Source organism: Musca autumnalis, unplaced genomic scaffold, assembly GCF_047663935.1.
Source record: "Musca autumnalis isolate F117 unplaced genomic scaffold, ASM4766393v1 scaffold_1, whole genome shotgun sequence".
NCBI lineage: Eukaryota > Metazoa > Arthropoda > Insecta > Diptera > Muscidae > Musca > Musca autumnalis.
The window spans coordinates 243,543,009-243,554,763 of record NW_027411644.1 but is presented as its reverse complement, the minus strand read 5'-3'; positions in this window follow the sequence as shown (position 1 = coordinate 243,554,763).

Here is an 11,755-nt window from a genome sequence, read left to right as displayed (position 1 = left end):
GCAGATGCGCTTGTAGTCTTAGATGTCCTGTAAGGACACCAATCAGTCTACTGATATCCTTTTTACTTATCACTAGGAGGTCATTTGTTTTGTCCTGGTCTGGGTTTCCCCATAGGATTTTTGTATTTTTTCCCTTTTCCTGGTTATTCCGTAGGGATACATGAGCATTCTTTGCCCAAGCTTTTAGTTCTATACGCGCCGCCTTTAAAGGCTTGGCATTGTCTAGACTTACTGTAGATAGCTCCCTGGCATGTTTTGCTAAGGAGTTTGCTACTTCGTTTCCCGCAATCCCTATGTGTCCTGGTAACCATATAATGTTTACCGACCCATAATGGGGATAGTCGTTAATTGAATATTTACACTCTAAGACAGTTTTCGATGTTGTTGCCTTACTTGTTATAGCTCTAATTGCTGCTTTACTATCCGTAAGGATGTTAACTGTGAGTGGCCTTGTATTTGTTTTAAACCCGTTCAGACATTCTGTGATCGCTCGGATTTCGGCCTTGAGGATCGTGTTATGATCCGTCAGCCGGAGGGAGATCCTCGTTTCCGTGTCTACGATATAAAGACCCAGTCCCGTTTTCCCCCCTAACACAGCCCCGTCCGTAAACCCGCAGCTGCCAGCGGGAATCTGTGCTAGGGTTCCATCGATCCACATATCTCTGTCCGGTATTAGAACTTCACACAGAGCTACTTCATTTGATACTGGTATCCGGTCCGATACTATTTGATTTATAGTTTCACCCGTTGTGAACCGTAATATGCATTGGTGGTATCTCTTTCGATCCACTCGCTCATCGCTTTCAGTCTTAAAGCCGCGATGGCTGCTTTATAGCTTACCTGTATTTCTATCGGGTGGACAAATAGAATTGTCTCTAAAGCCCTAGTTGGTGTAGTCCTCATCGCCTCGCTAATGCCTAGACAGCACATTCTTTGGACTCTTTGCAATGTTTCCACATTGTATTTTTTTTCCATAGCTGTCCACCATACAACAGATGCGTAAGTAAGAATCGGTCTTATTACGCTTCTGTATAGCCAGTGTATCATTCTAGGATAAAAACCCCGTTTTGAGCCTATAGCCCAACATCTGTGTGCTTTGGCAGCCCTTTCCTGAATATGGTCTTTCCATTTAAGTTTCCTATCTAGAACTACCCCCAGATATTTAACTGTTGGAGATATAGTTATTGTCTTATTCAGGAAAACTGGTTCCTCGACGGAGCCCAACTTCGTTTTCCTAGTGAAAAGACATAACTCTGTTTTTTCCGGGTTAACATTAAGACCTCTTAGTCTAGCCCAGTTGTAAGCTATATTTACAACCTCTTCGGCTCTCCTACAAAGTAGATTTGGATTCTTTCCCCTTAGAAGTATTATAACGTCGTCTGCATAACAGACTGGTTCAAATCCTTCCTTGGTTAAGGACCTTAGTAGACTATTTATGGTAGTGACCCACAGAAGCGGCCATAAAATCCCCCCACCCCTGGGGCGTTCCCTGCCCTACTTTGTCTCTTCTTGTTACGTCATGCATGTCGTCTATCCAGTTCCTCAGCGTTCTGTCTACACGAAATTCGTCTAAGGAGTGGATCAGCGTTTCCGTGCTGACGTTGTTGAAAGCACCTTCTATGTCGATGCAAACTGCGAGTGTGTACATCTTCATTTCGAAAGCCCTCTCTATGTGGTGTACTACCTCATGTAATGCGGTTTCCACTGATCTACCTTTCACGTGCGCATGTTGTTTATATTTCAACATGTCGTTGGGAATTTTGCTCTTGATCATGGTATCGACTATTCCGTTCCATTGTCTTGAGTAAAAAGATGTTAAACTTATCGGGCGATAAGATTTTGGTACTGCGTAACTTGCCTTACCTGGTTTGGGTATAAAAACCACCCGTGCCTCCTGCCAGGCTATTGGAGTATACGCAAATTTTAAGCACGCGTTAAAAATTATGACCAGCTTGGACGAAATGTAGTCCACTTCCCTTTGAAGTAAGGCCGGGAAGATCTGGTCGGGTCCTGCTGCTTTGTTTAGTGAGAAGCTCATTATGGCTTGCTCAACCAAGGATTCTTCGCTTGTTTCCATCTTCCTTCCCATTTCATCAACCATTAGATCGGCTTATGTATGGGTTTTGGATAGAAACTTTTTAATTTTTGATACGTCGTTTACGCTATCTACCTGTTCGCAGAAAAGTTTCCAGGAGTTGCGTTTGGCGTTCCTTGTCAGTTTGTTGTATTCTTTTAGTTTTGATTTGTAGTTGTCCCAGAATACAGTTAATTTTTTCCTTTTGCCCTATTGTAAAGTCTACGGACCTCTTTGCCTTTGTTACGAATTTCCCCTGTCATCCAGGGTTTTTCATAGGCAGACTTCCTTTCTCGTAGGGGACAACTATCCTCGAAAGACTTTACCAGGGCTTCGGCTAATTTGTTGACTTTACTGTCTATGACCTCTTTACTTAGGCATTCCTCATCTTCTCCTTGCCTTAGTCTGTACCTTAATTTAATTCCGAACTTGGTCCAGTTTGTTTTGGATTTGTTACGGAATGATATTTCGAACGGCCTTCATATTTTGAACCAAATATACCTGTGGTCAGAGATGGAGTGGTCATCTGAGACCCTCCAGTCATGTACCTCGTTTATTAAATTTTCTGAACATATTGTTATATCTAGTACTTCCTCCCTAATTCTGTTATCAAATGTAGGTTTATTTCCTACGTTAAGAGTTATTAGGTCGTTAGTATTCAAATAATCTAGAAGGGCTTGACCCCTTTTGTTAGTGTTAGTACTACCCCACGAAATGTGGTGTGAGTTAGCATCGCTACCTACTAGTACTTCGTTGCCTGTTTGCTTGATTTTCCTCGCCAGCTGCTGCAATTCCGACGTAGGTGGTAATCAATCATTGGTCGTCCAGTAGACGGTCTTGTTGAGAGGCGCTAATGGGTTCGTCTCCCTCTGTGTCTTCGCTCTGTAGGGTTTTCTCCCGGCCCGTTCATGTCCAAGCTCACTTCTTCGCCCTCCTTCGAAGGGTTCTTTGGACAGTCTCCTTGGTGTGGGTTTTGAATTGGTTTGCTCGGGCCATTCGAGTGTGGGAAGCTCTTTTTCTTCTTACTCTGCTTAGCTTTATTCTGTTCCTAGTGAGAACTTATCCTCTTCGCCGCTTCCGAGGTCTCTTTTGGAGCATCACGTTGTTTTTTGTTAAGCCGCGCCTGGTTCTTCTTATACCTTCGTTTTTGAGCTCCAGCCCACCGCACTATATTTGGTGTGAGTTTTGCGAGTTTCGGGAGATACCATTCTACGGGGGCTATACTAAAGCGTGAACCGGTACCGAAGACTTAATTTTAAATTTCAGCCATTTCGGAGGAACCTGCAAAATACCGAAAATCGGGAGGTATTGTTGTATGAGGCCCATATGATGGTGTGGACCTATACCGATAAATTCCACCTGGAAGGTTTTGTACCCCAAATACAGACTAAATACCAAAGTTCAACAATTTCGGTGGAATACTGATGCAACAAACTTAAAAAAATCCGAAAATCCGGAGGTACCGTTCTTTGGGGGCTATATGAAGGCGTGGACCTATACCGAGAAAATTCATATGGGAAGGAATAATACCAAATTTTGGTCATGTCAGTGGATTATTGTGGCAACAACCTTCACAATACCGAAAATCGGGAGGCACCGTTCTATGGGAGCTATATCAAAACGTGGACCGATATAGCCCATTTGAAATACCAAACATCCTAGGAGTAATAGTAACATATGTACCAAATTACAAAGGTCTATCGTCAAAATTGCGATCTGTATCTTGATTTCAACAGACAGACAGATATGGTTACATCGACTTAGAATTTTACCCTGGTCAGGAATATACAACCTTTATAGCTTCTCCGACGAATATTTCGATGTGTTACAAACGGAGTGACAAATTTAATTATACCCTCCATATTATGGTGGAGGGTATAAAAATATCAAATAATCACTCGTGAACCAAGAGAGCCAGGACATTCATATAACAGTGGAATATGAGATAGGCAGACATCGAGATCAGCCCAATTGAAAGCCAAACACAGAACAGTGTCGATGATTGTTTTCCATATATCACAAAATAAACAAGTAAAAAGTCGTTAAGTTCGGCTGGGCCGAACCTATACCCTCCACCAAACCATGGACCTATGTTGGCGATGTTCGATGGAGAAGTTTGATGACCACTAAGAACCTCAAATGTCAATTTGCAGCTAGTTCGGGTGAAAATTGTAGCTAAAATTCTCAAAATACCGAAAATCGGGAGGTACCTTTATATGGGGGCTATACCAAAACATGGACCTATGTTGGCGATGTTCGGTGGAGAAGTTTGATGACCACTGAGAACCTCAAATGTCAATTTACAGCTAGTTCGGGTGAAAATTGTAGCTAAAATTCTCAAAATATCGAAAATCGGGAGGTACCGTTATATGGGGGCTATACCAAACCATGGAACTATGTTGGCGATGTTCGGTGGAGAACTTTGATGACCACTGAGAACCTCAAATGTCAATTTGCAGCAAGTTCGGGTGAAAATTGTAGCTAAAATTCTCAAAATACCGAAAATCGGGAGGTACCGTTATATGGGGGCTATACCAAACAATGGACCTATGTTGGCGATGGTCGGTGGAGAAGTTTGATGACCACTGAGAACCTCAAATGTCAATTTACAGCTAGTTCAGGTGAAAATTGTAGCTAAAATTCTCAAAATACCGAAAATCGGGAGGTACCGTTATATGGGGGCTATACCAAAACTTGGACCGATATAGCCCATCTTCGAACTTGATCTTCCGACGGCTAAAAAAATGGTATTCTCCAATTTTCAGCGAATTCGGTCAACAAATGCGACCTGTATGTTGCGAACGGACGGACGGACGGACGGACATGCATAAATCGACTCAGAAAGTGATTCTATGTATATGCCTAGAAGGAACTATGGGTCTATCTCGCTCCCTCTTGTATGTTACATACAAATGCACTAACACATAATACCCCTTACCACATAGTGGTGTAGGGTATAAAAATGTGTTCAGCCAGGTGAAAGGTACCACCTACAGGACTATATCAAAGTGTCAACCTATCTTTATAATTTTTGGTGGAAAAGTTTTGTAACTGCAGAGAACCTCAAAAGTCAAATTAAATTGAGGGTAGTTCCATCAAACAATGTAGACCCTCTATATGCCGAAAATCGGGAGGTACCGTTATATAGGAGCTGTACAAAAAGATGGACCTATGTTGACGAATTTTAGTGAAGAATTTGCGTGATCACTGAAAATTCAAATGTCGAATTATAGCTAGTTCGATTAAAAACTGTTGCTTAAATTCTCAAAATACCGAAAATCGGGAGGTATCGTTATATGGGGGTTTTACCAAACCATGGACCTATGTCGACGATGTTTGGTGTAGAAGTTTAATGACCACTGGGATCCTCAAATGTCAATTTACAGCTAGTTCGGGTGAAAATTGTAGCTAAAATTCTCAAAATCCCGAAAATCGGGAGGTACCGTTATATGGGGGCTATACCAAACCATGGAACTATGTTGGCGATGTTCGGTGGAGAATTTTGATGACCACTGAGAACCTCATATGTCAATTTGCAGCTAGTTCGGGTGAAAATTGTAGCTAAAAATCTCAAAATACCGAAAATCGGGAGGTACCTTTATATGGGGGCTATACCAAAACATGGACCTATGTTGGCGATGTTCGGTGGAGAAGTTTGATGGCCACTGAGAACCTCAAGTGTCAATTTACAGCTAGTTCGGGTGAAAATTGTAGCTAAAATTCTCAAAATACCGAAAATCGGGAGGTACCGTTATATGGGGGCTATACCAAACAATGGACCTATGTTGGCGATGGTCGGTGGAGAAGTTTGATGACCACTGAGAACCTCAAATGTCAATTTACAGCTAGTTCGGGTGAAAATTGTAGCTAAAATTCTCAAAATACCGAAAATCGGGAGGTACCGTTATATGGGGGCTATACCAAACAATGGACCTATGTTGGCGATGGTCGGTGGAGAAGTTTGATGACCACTGAGAACCTCAAATGTCAATTTACAGCTAGTTCGGGTGAAAATTGTAGCTAAAATCCTCAAAATACCGAAAATCGGGAGGTACCGTTATATGGGGGCTATACCAAAACTTGGACCGATATAGCCCATCTTCGAACTTAATCTTCCGACGGCTAAAAAATGGTATTCTCCAATTTTCAGCGAAATCGGTCAACAAATGCGACCTGTATGTTGCGAACGGACGGACGGACGGACGTGCATAAATCGACTCAGAAAGTGATTCTGTATATCCCTAGAAGGAACTATGGGTCTATCTCGCTTCCTTTTGTATGTTACATACAAATGCACTAACACATAATACCCCTTACCACATAGTGGTGTAGGGTATAAAAATTAGGTATTTTAATGGTACGGGGGAGGCTTTATTTTCTAACAGTTTTATCGAAGATATTTCACTTTCCAACATTAGAATCCAAATCACTCACCATTTTTATATCATCAGGGTATCGACCATATGTTCTGCCAAGGCGTTTAGCAAAACATATCTTTAGTCTGCTACTCCTTGTCTTTAGTTTGGGCTAATGTTGAAGAAGAGAATCTGGAGGCGAGATGTTCTAGCCTATGGCTAACGTTATGGAAAAGAGTGCCAAAAATAGTTGTAATCGAGCTACCGCCTCCAAATTTTAAACGTAGGTTTATAACAAACCAAAAATATAGAAAACCATTTTTAGTGGATGCAGGTCCATATTTGGGTATAGCTCCCATAGAAAGGTACCGCCCGATTTGTGGTATTTTGACGATTTTGGCCAAACTAACAAACCGATTTGGATGTTATTTTGCATTTTGAGTTCTGAGTGAATAAACTACCTCCTTGCAAAAAATATTCAATATAGGTCCACGTTTAGGTATAGCCACCATATAAATGTACCCTCAGATTTTCGGTATTTTGACAATTTTAGCGAAATTTTCCAACTGATTTAGCTGTAATTTGGCATTTTGAGTTCTGAGCGAACCAAATACCTCCATGCAAAAAAAATGGTCAATATCGGTCTACGTAAACGTACCTCCCGATTTTCGAAATTTTGACGATTTAACCCACATTTTCCAACCGATTTGACTGTAATTTTGAGTTCTGAGTGAGCAAAATACTTCCTTGCCAAAAAAGTTCAGTATAGGTCCAAGTTTAGGTATAGCTCCCATATAAACGTACCTCCCGATTTTCGGAATTTTGACGATTTTACGGGCGTGGTGTAAGAGGAATAACTTAGCGGGTGGCAGATGGGGGCAGCTGGACTTTTTTAAATCGTAAACTAGAGACTTTCCCCTGCATTCTTAAAACAATTTCGATACTCACGAATGCTCACAACATTAGTAAAACTCAACATATTAATAGCAATTATATTTAAAATAGCAGAAAAAGTCATTTATTAAGAATTTATTTTTAATGAAGTTAGAAAACGAATTATGAATTTGTTTCATTTTGAAAATTGCACATTTACCTCTCCAATTTTTTATAACTTTACTCATAACCTACGAATGCTTTGCGGATGTATTTTGTTCGACTTAACTTGGCGTATAACCGCTGTAAATTTACAAAAATAAGGCTGGATGTTAAAAATTTGATATGTTTAGAGAATATTTATTTCAATCGCAGTAAAATTTGTCGCCATCAGTTTTTCGATTTTTGTCCACGGGCGGAACCACTGTGCAAGGGAGTTATTTTCTGGCTGCCTACAACAATTGAGAAGGACACCTGTTTGTTTGAGTGAGATGGGATGAATGTAAAATCCACTTCATCGTCAGACGAGGGTATGTTTTCCCAATTGCATACCTGTGAACATTCTAGACTCAGATCGAGAATTGCAACTCTTCGTCTGGAATTCGACGAAGATTCCTCCATTACAGCTACACAATGACATGCTCTCGTTACTGTACTTGCTCGAGTGTTTCCGCGAGTGTCTTTGGGGTGGCTTTGTACATATGCATCCCTACAGACAACATAAACGTGTGAATTTTATTTATTTCATAATTTTTCGGTAAACCAAAATCGTTCATCCACTTTAGCATAGATTGATGACCAATTCTAATTCAGTTCTAATTTTTATGGCTATTCAATCATATTCAACTAATGAGCAACAGACATTAGTTTGAATTTCCACAGCAATTTACAATTACTTTCCCAGTTAGCGAAACGAAAAACACAACCAACCAACCAGCTAGCCAACCTACCGGCCGACGTCACAATCACAATAATGACAATCTAATGTGCATAACATTTATGCAATTTTTATCGGTTACTTTCAAACATTTTTGGTGAGAAAAAGATTTACGTTGTTGGAAAAACAAAAAAAAAATACAAAGAATGAAAGCAGATAATCCCAAGTTTTCAACTCTTCGGCCTTTTATGAAAAATTAATGAGATTCCATGGACTAGAGCGGTGGGTAAATTTGATCGACAGAGCATATAATTTGTACGTGTGCCGGCGAAGATTTCAGCTTGAATGATGAATGTGCGTTTTCACACCAACCACAGACAGCCCGAACGATCCAAGGTAGATAAATAGGGTGGTTATGATGGTGATAGTGGAAAACCAGGTTACTACGTTGATTAGTGTGAAGTTACGTCAAAATGAGATATTTTTCAAACTTTTTACTTCCCCAAGAAAATAAATTCGAACATCAGCAAAGTCACAAATTGGTTATGCTTACGGGTTACGCCCCATAATAACCGCAACAACAGGCAAATGTATATTTTCTTCTCTTTTTTTTGGGTATTTCGCGGCCACTACATTTAGTACGTACGTACGTTTGTAGTATGTACGTTCACTCACACTGACACGTGTATCAATTACGTGGTTAACTGAATGCCAATTGAGTTGTTTATCCACACACACAGAGGAGTAGCACACCGTGCGGCAGGACAAATAAGAAAACACAATACGGAAGTCGCGTGTCAAACAAGCGACTTCCCCACCTCTCCACCCATCAAACAATTTGAAGCTGGTAAATCCATTGAATGTGCAAAGTGCATAAGTATCTCTTTTCGACCCTGGACGTGTGTTTGCTGGCCCCAAGGATAACGCCGCAATCAGTTTCAGTTTTCCAGTTTTTTGTACTGTCTTAGTAAACACTTGGCTCGGCGTGGCTTTAGTCGAAAAGATAACATTTATCCTTTTGTTCGAAATATGTTTATCGCTTTGCGTGCGTTAGACGGAAAGAAGCGCACTGCTTTTGTTGTTATTGTAATTATTATTAGAGACATAAAGCCATCAGCAGTTTGTTGTGTAATTTATCAAATTTAATTTAAATTTAATTGAAGTCCTACAGACAACAACGAAAGTACTTAAGAAACTATTCCCCATGTAATATCTGGAATATTTTGCACTGAGAAAAACAGGTAGTGTTTTTATCTCCTGTGGTTGGTTGATCGTTTAATAAATGTTTACGTACGAGTACTTGCACATTAACTAATATCGAGTGGCCACTTCTAACATTTAATGGGATCAATGTGGTGGAGCCTGTATACAAGTTTCCCTGTGTTTTTACCCTCAGCCTTATGGCTACATTATTACATCATTAAAATAATAATCGGTGCGCCTGAAATAACTTTAAATGAAAGGTATTTATATCTGGGAAGTTTTTGCGTACTCTAAAACTACAGTGTTCATAGATGAGAAGAATCAAAAAATCTTTATCTATTGTTGTCTTATTACGGCAAAGGTCATTATTTATGAACGTTTTTAATAAATTGAATTAATCGAGCTAACATGACCTAACGAGTTTGTACCGAAAAGGTGAAATCTAGCGAAGTCCCACACACCCAACCAATGTGCTACGATAATTTCGCTGGTGGTTAATTCAGCTCATCAGGCATATGGGATGTGAATGGCTAGAAGAAAAAGGCTTACTTACTTAGCTGGCCCATTACAGAACATTTGTTCCATAGACTAACTAAGAAAAAATCTCCAATTCTCCCTGTTTAGTGCTTCGCTTTTTGGAATACCGCGCCTTGTCATCTCTTCATCCACTTGTTTGCGCCATCTATTCTTTGGCCTGCCAATTCTGCGTGCACCGCCATGTGGCTCGAATTTATACGCCTTTTTAGCGGGTTCATCATCGCTCATTCTTATTATATGGCCTAGCCAACGCAATCGCTGCATCTCGACACGTTTAACTATATTGATGTCGTTGTATAGCAGATACAGCTCGTGGTTCATACGACGTCGACATTCGCCGTCAACGCAGATCGGTCCGTAGATCTTTCGAAGAACTTTTCTCTCAAACACGCCAAGCACTGCCTTATCTGCTTGCGCAAGTACCCAGGCTTCGGAACCATACATAGCACGGGTAGTATCAGTGTTTTGTAAAGCGGTATTTTTGTTTGACGAGTTGTGGCTTTGTTTTTAAAGTGCTTACTTAAGCCAAAGTAGCATCTGTTAGCCAATACAATTCTTATTTTTATTTCACAACTGATGTCGTTTGTTGCGTTTACGGCGGTGCCGAGGTATACGAAGTATTTTACTACCTCAAAATTATAGGAACCAACTTCAACAGTTGGTTCGATCTCAATGGACGCATTGCGCGTCGACACCATCAACTTAGTCTTCTCGCCGTTTACCGCCAGACCCACTTTAGCAGATTCTCCTTCGATCTTCATAAAGGTATCGGTTACTTCTTTTACTGATCGTCCGATGAAGTATATATCATCAGCATAAGGAAGTAACATGTGGATATTGGTGTAGATTGTGCCACTTCTTTTGACGTTTGCCTCTCGTATAACATTTTCTAGCAGGATGTTAAAAAGATCACACGAAAGGCTGTATCCTTGCCTGAAACCTCTTTTGGTACAAAACTCAACTGAAAATCTTGTGTCAGTTACAGTCATATTACAAAGTCGAATGAGCTTTGCGGGGATACCAAATTCAGACATGACTTAGAATACCTTTGAACGTAGCGGGCTGTCGAAGGCTGCTTTATAATCGACAAAAAGGTGGTAGGTGTCGATCGGCATATCTTGGGTCTTCTCCAGGATTTGCCGCAGGGTAAATATCATGGGCACTATCTTGTAGGCGATAGGGAGAAGACTAATGTCCCTTTAGTTGGAGCATAAAGTCTTATCTCCTTTCTTATGGACGAGACACCGGATGCTCAGGTTCCAATCGTCGGGTACGCGTTCTTCCTGCCAGATGGAGATAACTAGCTGACGCATACACCTTATCAGCGTGTCGCCTCCGGTTTTACGCAGCTCGGCTGGTAGACCATCAGCTCCTGCTGCCTTATTATTCTTCAGCCGGTTTAGTGCTGTCTTTATCTCATCTTGGCCGGGTGGTTTACATTCAATACCATCTTCTGGGATTGGATATGTGGTATCTTCGTCGACTTCGCTACTATTGGATACCAACAGTTTGGAAAAAAAGGTCTTTCCATATCTTTAGCACACTATCTGTATCAGTTACCAAATTACCTTGCTCGTCTCTACAGGAGGATGTGCCAATTCCAAAGCCATCAGTTTGATGTTTCACTCTTTGGTAGAATTTTCGGACTTCATTCTGTCTCCTGTATATCTCGATTTGTTCACACTCCCGCTTTTCCATCATTCTCTTTTTCCTGCGGAAAATACGTTTCTCCTCTTCCCTTTTCTCCCGATACCTCTCTCGTGCGCTACGCGTTGCTACTGATTGTAAAGTAGCCCTATATGCCGCTCCTGGTCATACCATGGATTCCTTGGTGGA